This window comes from Drosophila mauritiana, unplaced genomic scaffold (genome assembly GCF_004382145.1).
Source record: "Drosophila mauritiana strain mau12 unplaced genomic scaffold, ASM438214v1 Y_39, whole genome shotgun sequence".
Classification (NCBI taxonomy): Eukaryota; Metazoa; Arthropoda; class Insecta; order Diptera; family Drosophilidae; genus Drosophila; species Drosophila mauritiana.
In genome coordinates, this window is record NW_022881584.1 from 154,861 (window position 1) to 174,456 (window position 19,596).

At 43.6% G+C, this 19,596-nt stretch overlaps 3 long non-coding RNA genes across 4 annotated transcripts; all 3 read left to right on the top strand.

The window, feature by feature from the left end:
* Window positions 1-1,958: 1,958 nt before the first annotated feature.
* On the top strand, window positions 1,959-3,151 carry LOC117150166. Its single transcript, XR_004460743.1, has 2 exons — window positions 1,959-2,336; window positions 2,409-3,151. It is a non-coding gene; the product is annotated as an uncharacterized LOC117150166 (long non-coding RNA).
* A 7,814-nt stretch (window positions 3,152-10,965) lies between these two features.
* Window positions 10,966-11,450, top strand: LOC117150161. The gene is made up of 3 exons (XR_004460737.1): window positions 10,966-10,978; window positions 11,037-11,062; window positions 11,123-11,450. It is a non-coding gene; the product is annotated as an uncharacterized LOC117150161 (long non-coding RNA).
* A 1,837-nt stretch (window positions 11,451-13,287) lies between these two features.
* On the top strand, window positions 13,288-14,129 carry LOC117150163. 2 transcript variants are annotated; one of them, XR_004460739.1, is made up of 4 exons: window positions 13,288-13,587; window positions 13,696-13,717; window positions 13,775-14,053; window positions 14,108-14,129. It is a non-coding gene; the product is annotated as an uncharacterized LOC117150163 (long non-coding RNA). The 2 variants fall into 2 exon arrangements; XR_004460738.1 differs by having other exon boundaries at window positions 13,288-13,717.
* Window positions 14,130-19,596: the final 5,467 nt, after the last annotated feature.

A 19,596-nucleotide genomic window follows, 5' to 3' on the forward strand; every position in this document is an offset into this window, starting at 1 on the left:
TTTTGGTCGGGAAGCCTAGGCGGGCTATTGGACTTCGATAAATCGGAGGGAAAAAAACACGGCTAGTAATCGGCGTTCTGGCGATTTTCCCGTCAGAATGGTTACCGATATATCGCTTCGCGTTGGCCGATGTCATTGGTCATTATCAGCAGCTGGTCTCACTACTCCTGGGCTTCGATAAATCGGAGGTAAAAGCAACTTAGCTGGTAATCGATGTTCTGGCATTTTTCCCGCCAGAAACGTTATCGATATCCTGCTTCGCGTTAGCCGGTATTCCAGGTCATTCTCGGTAGCTGGTCTCACTACTACTTGGAAAGGGAAAAAGAAATCATATGTTACCTTTGTTGATGTAAATTGTGATGTAGTTTTCTCCTTTTTGGTACCGCAAACTAAATATTATTATTTCTTTCAGCGTCGCTGTTCATCGCGCCACCGCGGAGATGCCATCGTGTACCAGGCATCGGCCAATCTGGCCCGTCAGGCCTGATGCAAGCGTCCAGTCTGTGGCGGGTGGAAAAATGCGCCGCAGTCCAGCGTCGTCTGCAGGAAACGCTCCGGTTTGCCAGGAATGCAGTTACATACAAATCTGAAGGGACAAAACTGATCCAGATTTCTTTCTTCCAGATTTGATACGCCGGTGATTGTTGTCCAGGATGATTGTCCAGTGGTCAGGTAATGAGTCGGAAAAACAATGATCAGCTGGCTCGCCAATATATTCTGACATCCGGAAGGAAGGATTTGTCCGCAGGATAATCGACGTCTCATACGTCGTACAGGCGAACCTGTTGGCAAGGAATGCGACTGCGGCAGAACCATTCCCTGTTACTGCTGTCGCTGCCGCCGCTGCTGTTGTTGCATTATGGTGGTGGCTGCGTCGCCGCCGCTGTTGCTGCTGGTGGTGAAAGCGTCGCTGCTGTTGTTGTTGCTGGTGGTGACTACTTCGCTGCTGTTGCTGTTGATGGTGGTGGCTGCGTCGCTGCTGTTGCCGCTGCTGGTGGCGACCGCGTCGCTGCTGTTGTTGCTGCTGGTGGTGACTGCGTCGCTGCTGGTGGTGTCTGTGTCGCTGCTGGTGGTGACTGCGTCGCTGCTGGTGGTGACTGCGTCGCTGCTGGTGGTGACTGCGTCGCTGCTGGTGGTGACTGCGTCGCTGCTGGTGGTGACTGCGTCGCTGCTGTTGCTGTTGGTGGTGGTGACTGAGTCTCTGCTGTTGCTGTTGATGGTGGTGGCTGCGTCGCTGCTGTTGCCGCTGCTGGTGGCGACCGCGTCGCTGCTGTTGTTGCTGCTGGTGGTGACTGCTTCGCTGCTGGTGGTGACTGCGTCGCTGCTGGTGGTGTCTGCGTCGCTGCTGGTGGTGACTGCGTCGCTGCTGGTGGTGACTGCGTCGCTGCTGGTGGTGACTGCGTCGCTGCTGGTGGTGACTGCGTCGCTGCTGGTGGTGACTGCGTCGCTGCTGGTGGTGACTGCGTCGCTGCTGTTGCTGTTGGTGGTGGTGACTGAGTCGCCGCTGTTGCTGCTGCCGGTGGCGACTGCGTCGTTGCTGTTGTTGCTGCTGGTGGTGACTGCGTCGCTGCAGTTGCTGCTGATGGTGGTGACTGCGTCGCTGCTGATGGTGGTGACTGCGTCGCTGCTGTTTCCGCTGCTGGTGGTGACTGCGTCGCTGCTGTTGTTGCTGCTGGTGGTGACTGCGTCGCTTCTGGTGGTAACTGCGTCGCTGCTGGTGGTGACTGCGTCGTTGATGTTGCTGCTGATGGTGGGACTGCTTCGACGCTGTTGCTGTTGCCGGTGGCGGCTGCGTCGCTGCTGGTGGTGACTGCGTCGCTGCTGGTGGTGACTGCTTCGCTGCTGTTGCTGCTGTTGTTGCTGGTGGTGGTGACTGCGTCGCTGCTGTTGTTGCTGATGGTGGTGACTGCGTAGCTGCTGGTGGTGACTGCGTCGCTGCTTGTGGTGACTGCGTCGCTGCTGGTGGTGACTGCGTCGCTGCTGATGGTGACTGCGTCGCTGCTGGTGGTGACTGCGTCGTCACCTTGTGTACCCGATCAGCTGAGGGCTAGCGCCAGTGTCTCCGTTCGCGTTTATAAGACGCTGCTGTTGCTGCTGTATTAGCTACGGGCTGGCGGGCGGTGCTGACCTGGAGACGTCGTTGAGCTGCTATCCGGCCGGATCGTCGTCGTCTTCGCCATTATACGGTTCGTTGTTGCTGTTTGCCGCACCGCCACGGAGACGCTAGCTTGAATGGAAATAGCCTGCCTGGCCCGTCTACCCTGATGCGAGCATACAAACTGCAGCTGGAGGGAGGCATTCGTCGAGTCCAACGTCGTTGCCAGGAGACATGCTAGGTTAGCCAGGAATGCACTTTTGGTACACGACTGTGAAAAATGGATGGATAATACAAGTTTTCTTCTTTCCAGGGTAAAACGCCTCTGTTAACTGGTCCAGTGTGTTGACCAGGGTCAAGACAAAAGGTCGGGTCGTCAAAATTTCCAAGTGGCTGTTGAGGCGAGAAAACTCCCTGCTGTTGCTGCAGCTGTTTGTTGTTACTTCTGCTGGGGAATGTGTTTACGCCTGCTGATCCCGTTTATTAATGAAGGCGCTACTTGTTGCTGCTGAACTGGCATCGGAGTGGTGGGCGAGAGACAAGTTGGCATCATTCTCGAGGCTCCCATCAGGCCTGGTCATCTTAAGTTCCAGTGTCACTGATCACCACATCCTACGCGGTGATGCCAGCATGTATCAGGCGTCGGCCATTCGGGTCCGTCAGCCCTGATGCAGGCATCCCAATTTTGGCAGGAAGGAAAACAAGCGCCGCAGTTCTGGTGCTTTTACAGGACACGCCGGTTTTCAGGAATGAAATTTTATTGTATATTTTAGGAAAGAGAAGGAGAACTAAAAAATTATTCTCTTTCTTTCAGGAAAGCGGTGGTGAAGTGCCAGACTAAGCGGCAGATGGAGCCATCATAAAGCGGAGATTGTTTCAGGCACAAATCCATCAGTTTGGAATGAGAGACGGATCACCAGTGATGCATTCACCATCTCGCCAGGATAGCGCAATTCGAGTGCGCAGTCTATATCATCCAGTAGGTGTTATAAGTTAAATTTTACCATTTATATGTAAGACATTTCCCTTTTTTAAAATAACCTGAGTGAGCCTTTAGCCTTTTTTATTTATTTCTTTTCTATTTATATGTTTTGCCACCCCTTCCGCCAGTTTTGGTTAATTCTGTCTTTTGCTTTTCTCTGATTTATTTTAATTTTGTTCCTGGTCTCCTTCGTAGTCGGGTAAGATTATTCTCTGTACATTTAGTGGTTGTCTTTTAAATCTTTCTATTATTTCCTGTCTGGTTAGATCGCCCCTTCTATATTGCTTATTGTATAGGTTGATTTCTGATTCACACCATCTATCTGGAGGCCACTTTTGGCTTTCCCTTTCCCTTCTTTCGCTCTCTTCCTGTTTTTTTATTCTTCTAAGCTCTTCCTCTTCTTCCTCTAGTCTCAGTAGGGTGGGGAGTTCGATTAGATGTGTTTGCCTTATTTTATCTCTCTCACTTTGCTTTTTTAGGGTTCTGCAGTCGTCTAGATCAGGGATTTTTAGAAGTTTAGGTGAGAGGGTTTGTCCAGTCTGTTTTAGGGTGATATGGTCCCTTGTCATTTTCAAGTACCTCTGCCTGCTTCTTACTAATCTGTTCGGGATAAAGTGCCTAGAGAAGATCCTGCGAACAGCTATATTTGGGTGTGATTTTATGGTTTCTGAGAACCTGTGGACAGCCTGTTGGTAGAATTCTTCTACTGTTTTGACTCCAAATCGTTCCCTTATAGTTTCGTTTTTCGTATATCTTCCCGCTCTAAATATGTCTCTCATTTTCTTATTTTCCGCAACTTGTATACGTCTTATCTGTGCATCCGTAACAAGGGGACCCCAGGCTGCTATTGCATACTGCCATATTGGTGACAGGACTGACTTAAGGATCAGCATTTTAGTCTTTGTAGGGAGTTTGCTCCTTCCGTTTAAGACCCATGTCAATTTTCTGTAGGCTGTAGTGTATTTGCCCACCAGCTTTGTGACGTGTGAACTAAGGGTTAGCTTGCTGTCAAGGATTACGCCAAGGTATGATTGTTTGTTTTCAGTCTTTATTGTTTGGCCCTTTATCTTCATAGTCTTTAGATTTGTTGGTAAGTCGTTTTTTAATGTGAAGATGACGTGTCCAGTTTTAGCAGCGTTTATTGATATACCCCATTTGTCCGCCCAGTCGGCAAATGACTTAAGGTAGTTTTCATTGTTTCTTGTGGCAGCAGTTGGTATTATGTTTGAGCTGAGGACCATAGTGTCGTCTGCGTATGTTGAGAGCATAATTCTTTCTGTTGGTGAGGGGCGGTAGATATGTGGAAGAGGCATGTCTGAGGAGAAGATTGAGTAGAGTAGTGGTCCTAGATTGCTTCCTTGAGGCACGCCTGCGCTTATTTGTCCTGTTCTCGAAGTCTCTCCAGCTTGGTCTTTGACCTCAAATGTTCTATTTGTAAGGTAGCTCTCAAGAATGATGTAAAGGTTGTAAGGTAGTATCTTAGCTAGCTTAAGTAATAGTCCCTCATGCCAAACCCTGTCAAATGCTTCTGTTATGTCAAGAAAAACCGCTGAGCAGTATTCCTTTTTCTCAAAGGCCTCTAGAATGAATTGTGTGACCCTGGCTATTTGCTGCTCAGTTCCGTGCTCTTTTCTAAAGCCAAATTGGTGCAGAGGTATAGCTTTTTTGAATAGGTCTACCTTAAATAGTCTTTTTAAGAGTAGTCTTTCAAAAATTTTTGAGAGTCCCGAGAGTAGACTAATCGGCCTATATGAACTTGGCTCGTTTGTACTTTTCCCTGGTTTTAGTATCATTTTTACCTGTGCATGCTTCCAGGCTTCTGGGTAGTATCCTAATCTAAGTATGGAGTTATAGATTAGGATAAGGTACAGGGTAGCTTTAGTCGGTAGGGTTTTTATTAGCTGGTTTGTTATAAGGTCTTTTCCCGGTGCTTTACTGTTCTTTAGGTTTTTTATTTCGTCATTCAGTTCTTTTAGAGTAATGGGTTGGTTATGTGGGTTTTTGTTTAGATTATGTCGTTCGGTTTGCATGCTTTCCTTAATTATTCTTAGTTCAGTATTAACTCTATTTATGTGGTAATCAGGTACACTATTATTTGGCTTAAATCTTCCTTCCAAGTGGGAGACAAATGCCTCTGTTGTCTCCTTTATCGTTTTTGTCCATTTAGGTCCGTTTTGGGTTTCTAATTTGAGGGGAAAATTAGGCTGATTTGTCCTTTTTCCTTCATCTAGCAATTTCCACATTTTTCTCATTCTGTCCGGGTTATTTGTGTCTATTCCTTCAACTTGCTCATTGATTCTATTTTCTCTCAAGATTTTTATCGCTTTTTTTAGTCGATTTTCAGCAGCTTTTAGTTTAGCTTTGTCCTCGTCCGTTCTAGTAGCTTTAAAAACTCTGCTTAGTGTTCGTTTTTCCTCCAGCAGTCTGCTTGTGGTTTCGTCCAGAGCTAGGGTATGACTTTTTCTGTTAGCTTGCCCAAGCCTTCTTCTGGAGTTGTCAGGTGTTCTTAGGGTGGGAGTTGATTCCGCAACCGAGTCCTTTATGTTTTTTATGAAGATATTTATGGCGTCGTTTATATCTTCTGCTACCCTTATCTCAGTGTTTAATAGTACCTTTCTTTCCAGGACTTTCTTAAAAAGCTCAATGTTAGTGTTTTTCTTGAGGATATTGTGGTTTTGTTTTTGCAAGGAGAGATTGTTTATATCTAGGTTTATCTCTAGTAATATGGGAAGATGGTCTGAGGATAGATCCGCCCTTGAAGAAATTCTTTTTTCAAATCTGCCAAGCCCTTTACAAATGGAGAAATCTATTGCTGACGGGTTTTTCCTTGTGTCGTGCGGGAAATGTGTCGCACAGCCAGTAGCAATGATCTCAGCCAAGGAGTCTGCTTTAACTGCTTCGAAGAGTGCGGCGCCACGTTGACAGGCGCGTATACAGCCCCATTGCCTATGTTTTGCATTCCAGTCGCCACATAGGATGAACTTAGACTGTCCTCCCAAAGTTTTCTCAGCAAAATTGAGAACGTCAGTAAAATGGTGGGACGACCACTTTGGTGAGGGCGGACAGTAGACAGATGCTATTACTATCATTTCGCTGCGTCTGTTGTTGTCTGGAAGCAAGACTATTGGTGCACTCTGTATGCATTCTTTTTCAATTGGTTTTAAGGCCATATGTCGGATACTGCTGTTTACTATAGTGGCGACTCCTCCTCTCTTGCTAGAGACAGGATTTTGGGCTAAGTATGTGAAAAATCCTGGCAGCTCTAGTTTGGTGGATTTGTTGTCAAGTCTGGTTTCAGTGACTATGACTATGTGAGCATCAATATTTACGATGAACAGCTTGAGCTCATCTAATTTATTGTTAATCCCACCAGCGTTCCAGAAAGCGATTTTAAGTATGTCCCTGTTTTCCGCCTGAGCCATAAGAGACGTCACTTTCTGATGATACTAGAAAGAGCGTTTAGACAAAGATTGGATCTCGGAAAGGATTTTTTGGAGATTTTGGACAATCTTTTCTTTGGTTTAGTAGGCTGGTGACGATTTCTAGGAGGTTGTTTAGCTTCTTTTCCATCCCTTCAATGCGATTTAGAATGTATTGCTCCTGACTCGGCTCCTTGGATCCGTAATTAGGGATATCTTCAGCTATTGCGGGTGGGCGGAAGTGAGTGAGATGTGTGTTGGCCGGGTTTAAGACGCTGTTCGGATTTTTCCTGCTTTCTTCTAGAGACGCCAGGACATTTTTGCTAGTTGTCGGTGGGCTTGTTTCCTTCCTCAGTTTCTTGTCCTGATTCCTCATTCTATTTAGGCGTTTGCTTATAGATATATTTCTTTGCGTAATCTTTACTTGGCTTATTTTAGCAGGTATTTTAGTGTTGTTTACGGTGCGTGGGGGGGGGTGTGTGTAGGGCTGTTTATTGTGGGACGTCTGGAGGTGCGTGGATTTTGGGTAGGGCTGTTTATTGCGGGGCGTCTGGAGGTGCGTGGGTTTTGGGTAGGGCTGTTTATTGCGGGGCGTATGAAGGCGCGTGGGTTGTGAGTTTAGGGATTGAATTTTGTTAATGGATAGTCTTTGCTTTGCTTCTTGGAAAGCAGGACATCCTTTATAGCTGCTTACGTGGCTTCCATTACAATTTGCACAAACAGCAGGAAGGTTTTTGGGTTTGGTGCATGAAACCGTGGCGTGCAGTTGGCCACATTTCATGCATTTAAAAGGGTTTCTGCAGTAATTCCTTGAATGCCCAAAACACTGGCAGCGATGACATTGCGTAGGATCCTTCGATACCCGTTTCCTTTCAACCTTGACCCTTTGTTCTCCAAGGGATTTTAATAGCAGGACCTTGAGATGGCTGCCGTCAGCCTTGGGTATAACTTCAACCTCATGAATGCGCATAGGATTTCTTGAGTCCCTAAACTGCATTGCCCTGATGAGTTTTGTAGCTATACCGATATCTTGAAGTTGGCTTTCAATCCATTTGGTCGGGGTTGACTGGTGGAGATGCCTAATTACAATTTGGAAGCCTTTTTCACTCTTTGGCTGGTGGGAGTGGAGGGGTATGTTTGCCTCAAGGAGAACATTCTGAATTGCATTGTAGGCGTCCATTGTTTTAGCCTGGATTCTTATGTTGTTGCCAAGTTCAGTTTTGGTGGTAAAGCTATTGACCCCGGCTTTATAATTTAACTTTTCTATTAGCGGAATAATCTGCTGAATGTTGGTCAAGAAGATAGATGGTGGTTTCCTGCTAGCTGGAATCGTTTTCCAGGGCGGTAAGTCGGGATTAGCTACTGTGTTTGAGGGACTAGCTGCTGGAGCTGTGTCCATTTCAGCTGACTTCTGCAAAGATTCTCTTCTCGAATCTTGCCGAATTTTAATAGCTACTTTGCTTTTGAATATGGGTGTTTCAGAGGGTAGATTTGTGACCCCCAGATCGTCATCAGAGAAATCGTCGCGTATTCTAACCTTTTTGTTAGATGTTTGAATTAGGCCCTCATCAAGACAGTCCCCACGGCGCTTCCCAGGAGTTTTGGGAGAACTCAGTGTTTTTGTTAGGTTTTTTCTAGCTGCACTCGGTGAGCGTCCGAGGGCGGCAGAGTCATGTTTTGCGTGGGGTAAATTTTGCGTTAGAGTTGGTGAGCGTTTTGCATTTTCTCTAACCAACTCTGCAAAAGTTTTGACGGGAAAATTGTTCTGAGTAGCTGTGGGTTTGCCTGCGTGAGTGACAGCACTGATAGCTGTGACAGCACTGATTGCTGTGACGTCACTGATTGTTGGGCTTGGGTTTGAGTCTTGGGCGGAACGCGATGCGCTTATGGCGGGCTTTATTGGTTTTGTCTGACGTAAGTATGTGTCAGAGGGAGAAGCTTCTTTGGCAGTTTTTAATGATTTGGTTGCATTGGGGTCATTATGTTGCGTGGGTATGTTTATAAGTAATTTGGCGGGAAGCAGGTTTTGTGATGCTATGTGTTTGTCTGTGTGGGTGTGTGTCTTGGCTGCAATGGTAGGTATTTGCTTTAAGGTGAGGGGTGGGGGGTTTTTGGCGGCCTGTGCTGGCTTTGTTTCACGTAAGTATGTGTGGGAGGGAGAAGCTGCTTTGTCGGTTTTTGATGCTGTGGTTGCATTATTGTCGTTGTGTTGTGTGGGTGAGTTTATATGTGTTTTGGCGGGAATAAAGTTTTGTGATGCTGTGTGTTTGTTTGTGTGGGTGAGTGTCTTGGCTGCTATGCTCGCTGCTGCTATTGCTGGGTTTTTGGCGGGCTGTGTTGGCTTGGTTTCACATAAGTGTGAATGTGAAGAAAGGTTTATTTGACCGGTTTTTGATAATGTGGTTGCATTAGTGTCGTTATATTGTGTGGGTGAGTTTATATGCATTTTGGCGGGAAAGAGATTTTGTGACGCTGTGGGTTTGACTGTGTGGGTGTGTGTCTTGGCTGTTTTGTTTGTGTATTGCGTTTGGGTGAGGGGTGAAGAGTTTTTGGCGGGCTGTGTTGGCTTGTTTTCAAGTAGTTGTGAGTGGGAAAAAATTCTTTTAGCGGTTTTTGATGCTTTGGTTGCATTAGTGTCGTCATCGTGTGTAGGTGTGTCTACATGTGTTTTGGCGGGAAGAATTTTCTGAGTTGCTGTAGCTGTGTCTGTGTTGGTGGGTGTTTTGGTTGCAGAGTTTAAGCTTGAATCTTTGGTAGGGGGCGATGGTTTGGCGGGTTTTATCGGCTTGGTATTGCATGGGGGTGTGTGTGTGGGAAAAATTATTCTAGCTGTTTTCGCTGCTTTCTCTGTGTTGAGTGCACTGGCGTCATCGTCTTGTGTAGGTGTATCTACATGTGTTAGTGGCGAGGAAGTGCTAAAATTTTTGCTAATGGAAGTGGGGAAGGGGCTATCGGCAGGCTTTTTTTCAGTGGCTTTTGTGGTATTAGCAGTACTCCCGCATATATCAACAAATAAAGGGTCTGGCAATATGGTATTTTTATTTTCATTTAATACAATATTTTCAAAATCGTAAGATTTCATGTCGGTATTTAGTTGATATAGGCTTCTTCTTACTAAGGTGGTTTCATTTGGCGTTGGCGTTGTATCCAGCGATGAGACTCTAGCTGATGGCGGCGACGACGAGCAGTTGCTATCATCCGAGGAGATAGATAGCACTGTTGCCCATCCTTCACTTTGGTCTCCATTATGTCCGTCCATTTTGTATGCTGCGTTTCCTCGTGTTCACTTTGGGTAGCTGTTTCACTGGCGCCTCTGTCGGATTTTTAATCACCACTGACGCGCCGTTTTGGTCGGGAAGCCTAGGCGGGCTATTGGACTTCGATAAATCGGAGGGAAAAAAACACGGCTAGTAATCGGCGTTCTGGCGATTTTCCCGTCAGAATGGTTACCGATATATCGCTTCGCGTTGGCCGATGTCATTGGTCATTATCAGCAGCTGGTCTCACTACTCCTGGGCTTCGATAAATCGGTTTTAACTTTGTAGGTGGAGGTACGGAGACAGAATGAATTCTGTTCCGCATCCACAAATTTATTTTGCCTTTGATTACAATTTATGCAATATGTAGGTACAATTATTTGAATTTAGAGTTTAACATTGCATGGGGTGAGTTTGGGGCTTGGACATAGATTAGTATTTAATGGTAAGTTAGTATTTTTTATGAAGGCTTTAGATTATAGACAGAGACTTGGACTGGTAACATTATCGTCTTGCATGTTTTGTTTACATTAATAAATTGTAGCGATTTTACAGAAAACATAGAAATTTAGGACTAACATTGTGTAATTTATTTCTTTTCAGGTACCCCCGCCAGAAGGACGGAAGCATAGAGTCGCTGAGGAGCCTAAATAGCCATTACAGGTGAGTTTTTGTTGTGTGTTGGCTGTGGACTGTTGTGGCCGCAGGGAGTGGGCCACTTGCAACAAGTATGTCCGGCTGGAGTTGCAGGTGAGTTATTCTTGGTGGCAGCATCCAGCGCCGCCGTCATTTGGTGAAGATCCGTTATGTCGTCAGTGGCAGATATATGCAATTGTTTAATGAGATTGTTTGTGTTGCAGATGCAAGTTGCCGATCGTCAGGAAGAGGAGTTGCGCAGACAAATCCCACGCAGCTGTCGTTGCATTTTTATTGAGCTGCTGGCGTTATGGTGGTGGAGTGCTCTCTAGTGAGAAGTCGTCAGTGCGGATTGAAGCTCGATCTATCACCGAGGAGAGCCAGGTGCGCCGCGTCTTGTGGCCGTAGCATCAGGATTGGCAGCTAGTGGCCGCCGGTTCGAGATTTGTTGCAGAGGGCGGCCGCAACAAGAATGGCATGGAAATGGATGTAAAAATAGAATTTGGTAAGTATAATATTTGTTATTTGTTATTTGATGATTGCATTAATTTTTGTTGTTTCAGGTACATTGAGTGGAATTTAATTTAAGGTGAGTATTATATTTGTGTATATTTGTTTATATAGTAGCGTTTGTTATTGTTTTTCAGGTACTTAAGGAGGAAGCTAGTCTGGGGTGAGTATTGTATTTGCTTTTATAATTGCGTTGATTTTAATTTTATTTTTTGCTTTTCAGGTACATTTTGTAAGAGCTAGTTTGGAGGACCTTTGTTATTGTGCTATTGCAGCTGGAATGCCGCGGTTTTGGAGTCATCAAGTTGCAATTAGATAAGTATTATATTTTAAATATATATTTCCCAGTAATAGCTTGTGTTCCCTTGTTTCAATAGTTAGAGTCTTTGAAGCTGGAGCTGCGTGCTTGACGTCAGCAGGATGGAGCCGTCCACTAGCATCTGCTACTTTGTCTGTCCGGTTTGTTATTATTTATGTGTTCTTGAGTAATCTTTGTATCGCATTCTTATTTATTTTCCTTTCATTACAGGTTAGGAGAGAATTCGTCGAAGATACAGAACTGGGGAGAAAAATGCAATTTAAGGACAAGTTTTGCACCATATTGATGTGGCATCTGCGCCACGCAAATTATCCTTATTTATGCGTTGGCGTCAGGAGATGGAGACGGCATCATAAAATTGTCAACTTTTTGTATTTAAAATCGCGAAAGTTGGCGATTTTGTTTTGCTTTTGCGGTGCCTGTCTCTTATTGTCGGTTGCGTTGAAGGATTTACGTGCGTGGCGTCAGGAGTATGGAATCGCATATCTGTATCTGCTTGTTTGCCTGGCAAGTATTACGTTTTTCTGTGTGTCCTTTATTAATTTTGTATCATATTCTTATTGGTTTTTTTTCTTTCTTTACAGGTTTTCGGAAAATAATTGGACGTACGATACTGCGGAAAATTATGCATTTTTTTTTTTTACTTTGTAGGTGGAGGTACGGAGACAGAATGAATTCTGTTCCGCATCCACAATTTTATTTTGCCTTTGATTACATTTTGTGCAATATTTAGGTACAATTATTTGAATTTAGAATTTAACATTGCATGAGGTGAGTTGGGGATTTGGACATAGTTAGTATTTAATAATTAGTTAGTATTTTTGTTTAAGGCTTAGATTATAGACAGAGACATGGACTGGTAACATTATTATCTTGCATGTTTTGTTTACATTAATAAATTGTAATGATTTTACAAAAAACATTGAAATTTAGTACTAACATTGTAAAATTTATTTCTTTTCAGCTACCCCCGCCAGAAGGACGGAAGCATCGAGTCGCTGGAGGCCTCGAGAGTCATTGGAGGTGAGCATTAGTTGTGTTTTGGCAGGAAATTGGCTTCGGACGCTGGATGCGCGCCACTTGCAATATGAAAGTCCGGAAGGTGTTGCAGGTAATTTGTTGGTGGTAAGTTTAACCCGCGCCGCTGTCATTTGGTGGTTTTATCTTCCACCCTCAGTGGTAGATGTTTGCAATTATTTAAATAGTTTGTTAAATTGCAGGTCAGCTTCGGCAGTCGTCGGGGAGAGGATGCCTGAAGAAAGGTCCGGCACAGCTGTCGTCACGTAGTTTTGGAGCTGCTGCCATTAATGTGGTGGGATCTGTCTCGTTATGGCAGAGGAGTCAACAGTGCTGATTGTGGCTTGGTCGTTCATCTAGAGTGGCTAGGTGCGCCGCGTTTTGTGGCCATTTCGCCATGGTTTGCGGCTTGAGCCTCCGGAACGTGATTAGTTGCCGAGAGCCGTCGCAACGATTGGGGCCGTGGAAATGGAAGTAAAATTAGAGATTGGGTGAGTATTATATTTGTTATTTGATTTTGTGATTGTGTAATTTTTGTGTTTTTTTTTCAGGTACATTTGGTGGGAGGTAAGTATTATATTTATAATTTATTTGTTTTTATAATTATTGCATTAATTTTGTTTTATTTTGTTTTTGTTTTTCAGGTACATTAGGTGGAAGCTAATATGGTGGTGAGTATTATAATTGTTTTTATGGTTGCATTAATATTTTGTTTTTCAGGTACGTTTTATAACTAATTAGGAAGCCCTTTGTTTTTGGAACGTAGCAACGGAAGAGCCGCGGGTTTAGTGTCGTCGAGTTGGCAATTAGATAAGTGTTTTGTTAAAGTAATTAATTCCCAGTTTTAGCTTGTGCTTCCTTGTTTCAGAATTTACAATCTTAGAAAGAACAGTTGCATGCTTATCGTCGGCAAGATGGAGCCGCCTGTAGGCGCCTGATTTCGCCTGGTTATTTGCCTGTCCGGTTTTTTTTAACTTTGTAGGTGGAGGTACGGAGACAGAATGAATTCTGTTCCGCATCCACAACTTTATTTTGCCTTTGATTACAATAAATGCAATATGTAGGTACAATAATTTGAATTTTTGAGTTTAACATAGCATGGGGTGAGTTTGGGGCTTGGACATAGTTAGTTAGTATTAATTTTAAGTTAGTATTTTGTAGGCATGGATTTCAGACATTGACATGATTGGTAACATTATCAGCTTGCATGTTTGTTTACATTTTTAAAATGAAATTATTTTGCAATAAACATTAAAATTTTAGACTAACATTGTTTTATTTATTTCTTTTCAGGTACCCCCATCAGAAGGACAGGAGCACCGAGTCGCAGAGAGCCTCAGGAGTCATCACAGGTAAGTTTTGTTGCATTTTGGCAGTGGACTGTTGCGGCCGCTGGAAATGGGCCACTTGCAACAATTTTGTCCGGCCGGCGATTGCAAGTTATTTGTTCTTGGTTTCAGCATCCCTCGCTGCCGTCATTTGGTGAGTATAGTTGTATCGTCAGTAGCATTTTTATGCAATTGTTAGAATATATTGCAGATAAGATTGCCGTTCATCAGGTAGAGGAGATGCAGTGAGTTGCCCACGCAGCTGTCATTGCATTTTTTGAGAGCTGCTGTCTATATGGTGGTGGAGTCGTCTCGTGGCAAAGAAGTCGTCAGAGAGGATTGTGGCTCGGTCTGTCACCGAAGGAAGCCAGGTGCGCCGCGTCTTGTGGCCATAGCGTCAGGATTGGCAGCTTGGAGCCGCCGTTTTGAGATTTGTTGCAGAGAGCCGCCGCAACGGAATAGCCATGGAAATGGATGCAAAAATAATTTGGTAAGTATTATATATGCTATTTGTTTTTTTTATGATTGCATTCAATTTTTATAGTTTCAGGTACATTGAGTGGAATTTAATTTAAGGTAAGTATTATATTGGTGTATATTTGTTTATATAGTTGCGTTTATTATTGTTTTTCAGGTACTTAAGGAGGAAGCTAGTCTGGGGTGAGTATTTTATTGCTTTTATAATTGCGTTGATTTATTTGCTTTTCAGGTACGTTTTGTATGGGCTAAATTGGAGGCCCTTGTCATTATGTTATTGCAGCTGGAGTGCCACGATTTTGGAGTCATCAAGTTTGCAATTAGATAAGTATTATATTATAAATATATATTTCCCAGTAATAGCTTGTGTTCCCTTGTTTCATTAGTTGGAGTCTTGGAACCTGGAGCTGCGTGCTTGACGTCAGCAGGATGGAGCCGTCTGTTATCGTCAGCTACTTTGTCTGTCCGGTTTGTTTTTATTTATGTGTCCTTGAGTAGTTTTTGTATCGCATTCTTATTTATTTTTCTTTCATTGCAGGTTAGGAGAGAATTCGTCGAAGATACAGAAATGATGAGAATAATACAATTTAGGGACAAGTTTTTCAGCATATTGATGTGGCATCTGCGCCACGCAAATGATCCTTATTTATGGATTGGCGTCAGGAGATGGAGACGGCATCATAAAATTGTCAACTTTTTGTGTTTAAAATCGCGAAAGTTGGCGATTTAGTTTTGCTTTTGCGGTGCCTGTCTCCTGATTTACGTGCGCGTCATCGGCAGAATGAGGTCGCATTTTTGTGTCTGCTGGATTGCCTGTCAGGTTTGTAATTTCCTGTGTGTCCTTGATTAATTTTTTATTATATTCTTATTAATTTTCCTTTCCTTATAGATTTTCGGGAAATCATTGGAAAATACGGAATTGTGGAAATTATACAATTTGGAGACGGATTTTAATTCTTTTTATATGATGTCAGCTCCGGGATAATGATCCTTGTTGGTGCAGTGGCATCAGGAGGTGGAGACGGCGTTGTAAGATTGTCAATTTTTTGTGTTTATAATCACGATAGATGGTGATTTTGTTTTTCTTAGCAGGGCTCGTCTTCTCTTGTTGGTTGCGTTGGATCACCGTTTGGCTGTGTTTATTGAGGTAAGTGCTTTATTTGATTGTCTTTGTTTATTTTCTTATTGGGTTATTGTTTTGTTTTCAGGTTTTAGCGTCTCTAAAGTAGGCGCTCGTCGATCTGAGAGAATTTAAGAGTAGTGGAGAGGATAGATTCTGCAGCTCCGCGCTAAGTGCCCTGAACGAAGCGTAGGCAGCTTTTATGGCCCGTCTATTGCTGTGCAGCACTGCAAGTAGATTGCATCGGTGATAAGGGATACTAATCGGGAAACGTGTGGCAAGAAAGTTCAGGTAAGTGACGTTGTGCATAAATTGCTGCAGCGAGTCGCCTTTTATTCATCATGTTTCTGCCACATTAATCCTTTTCATTTCGATCTACCGATTCATCTTTTATGTCCTGGTTGATTTTCTCCGCATCGTTTCGTCAGGATCAGCTGGAATGCGTTGTCTTGGGCTTGTTTATCCAGGCGCGTTGAGGTGAGAGTATTGTTTATTATTTTTGTGCATCCACTAATTGAATTATTATTCCAGATAAATTAGGCTGCGTCGAGGAAGGTGATGACAGTGGAGGAATTTGTAAGCAGACAGACGTGCGCTTTTCCATCGGATAAATATATTATTTATATAGAAATAAGTAGAATGTAGATTTAATTGGATGTGTCCATGTCCAGGTTATTGTTTATTCCTTGAGTGATTAAGGCCATTAAAATGTCAATTTTCTTTTCTAAGTTGTCGACTCTGTTTGCTAAGATAGTTGTGGGGCCGTCCAAGAAGTCTTTTTGCGAGTTAGGATTGGAGTTTCTTGGCGATTGCATGGCTTCATCAATAAATCTTGGTTTGAAGCTAGCTCTGGCAGCTCTGCTGGTGGTGGGAGGGCTGTCGTTGCTAACTTGCATGGGATTTGAAGTACCTTTTTCAGGTTCCTGGTATTTTTCTTCACTCCTTTGCTTTCGGAGCATGTCCTGGTAATTTTCCAGATGTCTTTGCGCTGGGTTGCTTGTCTTGGATACCAGTCTTGGCTTTGCGTTGATTTTTGAAGTTGTCCTACCCTTTTTGGGTATCTTGTTTGTGTTTCGGCGCCATTTATTCAGCCGCATCTGAATGGCAGAGTCATGGGAGGAAAAACGTGGCCTTTTGTCGTTCATATTTTGTCGGAAAGGATTTAGTATCGACTTTCTGGCTGCTTCCTGGCGGGCTTCAGCGATTGATCTGTTCAGGATTGCTGAGCTGTGTGGCAGCCGAGGGGTGTTATTGCGTGGAGGAGGGCCTTGACGTCTATAAAAGTTGTTTGTTGCGTCTTTAATTGTACGTATTTTATTTGTGTCAATGTTGTTTGCCGCAAGCTTTTGTTTTTCGGCCTTGTAAACGGGGCATCCTTTGTATGCACTAATATGCTCTCCAGAGCAGTTGACGCAGGTAGCAGGGGTGGTTCTTGGCTTGGTGCAGCAGGATGACAGGTGGTCGCCAGCGCATTTCATGCATCTTGGTGGCCTCATGCATGAGTTCTTGGCATGCCTGAAGCCCTGGCATCTGTAGCATTGGACCGGCTCCCGTGTCCTGTTTTTCCTTTCAATATCCACTCTTTGCCCACCGATTTGTTTGAGTGAGATAATTTTGTCATGACTGCCGTCCTTGGCCATGACGATCTCAACTTCAAACATGCGCATGGGCCCACCTGTAGCCGGGTTCGTCATATTTCTGACGAAGCGAGCTGTGAATCCGAGCGTAAGCAACTCCTTGACAATCCACGAGCATGGAGTGGAGTGGTGGAGATGTCTGATTACAACTCGGAAGCCCCTCTCGGACTTTGGCTGGTTGGTGAATAGAGGAAAGCCGTTTGCTATGAGGACATCTTTGATTTTGTGGTAGGCGGTCATGTCCTTGGCCTGGATCCTGACCCCGTTCCCTTCAGTTGCCCTGGTGGTGTAGCTGGATACTCCTGCTGTATAGTTTAGCTTTTCCAGGAGCGGGACAATTTCTTTGACGTCGTCAACGAGTATGGGTGGCGCTCTGCAGCTTTTTAACTTTGTAGGTGGAGGTACGGAGACAGAATGAATTCTGTTCCGCATCCACAATTTTATTTTGCCTTTGATTACATTTTGTGCAATATTTAGGTACAATTATTTGAATTTAGAATTTAACATTGCATGAGGTGAGTTGGGGATTTGGACATAGTTAGTATTTAATAATTAGTTAGTATTTTTGTTTAAGGCTTAGATTATAGACAGAGACATGGACTGGTAACATTATTATCTTGCATGTTTTGTTTACATTAATAAATTGTAATGATTTTACAAAAAACATTGAAATTTAGTACTAACATTGTAAAATTTATTTCTTTTCAGCTACCCCCGCCAGAAGGACGGAAGCATCGAGTCGCTGGAGGCCTCGAGAGTCATTGGAGGTGAGCATTAGTTGTGTTTTGGCAGGAAATTGGCTTCGGACGCTGGATGCGCGCCACTTGCAATATGAAAGTCCGGAAGGTGTTGCAGGTAATTTGTTGGTGGTAAGTTTAACCCGCGCCGCTGTCATTTGGTGGTTTTATCTTCCACCCTCAGTGGTAGATGTTTGCAATTATTTAAATAGTTTGTTAAATTGCAGGTCAGCTTCGGCAGTCGTCGGGGAGAGGATGCCTGAAGAAAGGTCCGGCACAGCTGTCGTCACGTAGTTTTGGAGCTGCTGCCATTAATGTGGTGGGATCTGTCTCGTTATGGCAGAGGAGTCAACAGTGCTGATTGTGGCTTGGTCGTTCATCTAGAGTGGCTAGGTGCGCCGCGTTTTGTGGCCATTTCGCCATGGTTTGCGGCTTGAGCCTCCGGAACGTGATTAGTTGCCGAGAGCCGTCGCAACGATTGGGGCCGTGGAAATGGAAGTAAAATTAGAGATTGGGTGAGTATTATATTTGTTATTTGATTTTGTGATTGTGTAATTTTTGTGTTTTTTTTTTTTCAGGTACATTTGGTGGGAGGGAGGTAAGTATTATATTTATAATTTATTTGTTTTTATAATTATTGCATTAATTTTGTTTTATTTTGTTTTTGTTTTTCAGGTACATTAGGTGGAAGCTAATATGGTGGTGAGTATTATAATTGTTTTTATGGTTGCATTAATATTTTGTTTTTCAGGTACGTTTTATAACTAATTAGGAAGCCCTTTGTTTTTGGAACGTAGCAACGGAAGAGCCGCGGGTTTAGTGTCGTCGAGTTGGCAATTAGATAAGTGTTTTGTTAAAGTAATTAATTCCCAGTTTTAGCTTGTGCTTCCTTGTTTCAGAATTTACAATCTTAGAAAGAACAGTTGCATGCTTATCGTCGGCAAGATGGAGCCGCCTGTAGGCGCCTGTTTTCGCTTGGTTATTTGCCTGTCCGGTTTGCTTTGTCCTTAATTAATTGTCTTTTGTATCATATTCTTATTAATTTTCCTTTCGTTGTAGGTTAGCGGAAAATCCGTGGGAGATGCGATACTGAGGAAAGGTATACAATTTGAGGACAAATAATGCGGTTTTTTTGTGTGGCGTCAGCTCTGCGCTAGTGATCCTTATTGGAGCAGTGGTATCAGGAGGTGGAGACGGCATCGTACTATTGTCGATTTTTTGTGTTAAAGGCACAAAAATTGGCGATTTTGTTTAACGATTGGTGGGCACATCTCCCCTTGTCTAGTGCATAAGCTGTAGGTAAGCTATTGTCTGCGGTCGGTGTGGTGAGTGCTTTTTTTTATTTAATTTTGTTTGTTAGATTGTTGTTGATTGTTTGCTTTTAGGTTTTAGCGTCAGCTCTCTGTTGGCGCTCGTCCAGCTGGAGGTTTATGGGAGCAGCAGAGTGTTGATCCAGATGCATTGAGGTGAGGGTATTATTTAGATTTTTGTACCGTCGCTCTAATTGGTTTGTTTTTCCTCAGGATTTAACGTTTAGCATGAGAATAGGAAATGAATCATTGTTGTCAAGAGAGAAGCAGGTCGACAAGCGTCTTTCCGGTCGCAGTTTGTAGTTTGTATCTTAATTAATTAGGAATTAATTGTAAATACATGTATTTTTGGATTTACTTGCTTTATTTATTTTGTGGAGACTAATTAGGTTGGTCAGCTTCAGGTTCGTAGTCTGGGATTACTATTTTGATTACAGTGGTGGGTTGTCCGAGCATTAATTCAAGAATTTCCTCTCTGGTCCTTAGTCCTTTTCTGAATAATTTGCTGTAGTAATTTATTTCAAGTTCACACCATCTGTCTGGTGGTCCTTTCTCTAAAGCTTTTCTCCTTTCGGCCTTTTCCTTTTCCACTCTCATTTTCTCAGCTATAGATTGCCTTATTTCCAATTCTTGGTCAGCAATCAGGAGGAGGGTTGGAAGGGTCTGTCTGTATTTGGTTCTCATTTTGGCGACTATTTCAGCTTCCTCGTTTTTTGTATAATCATGTATGGAGCTGTAGGTGAGTTCCGCAG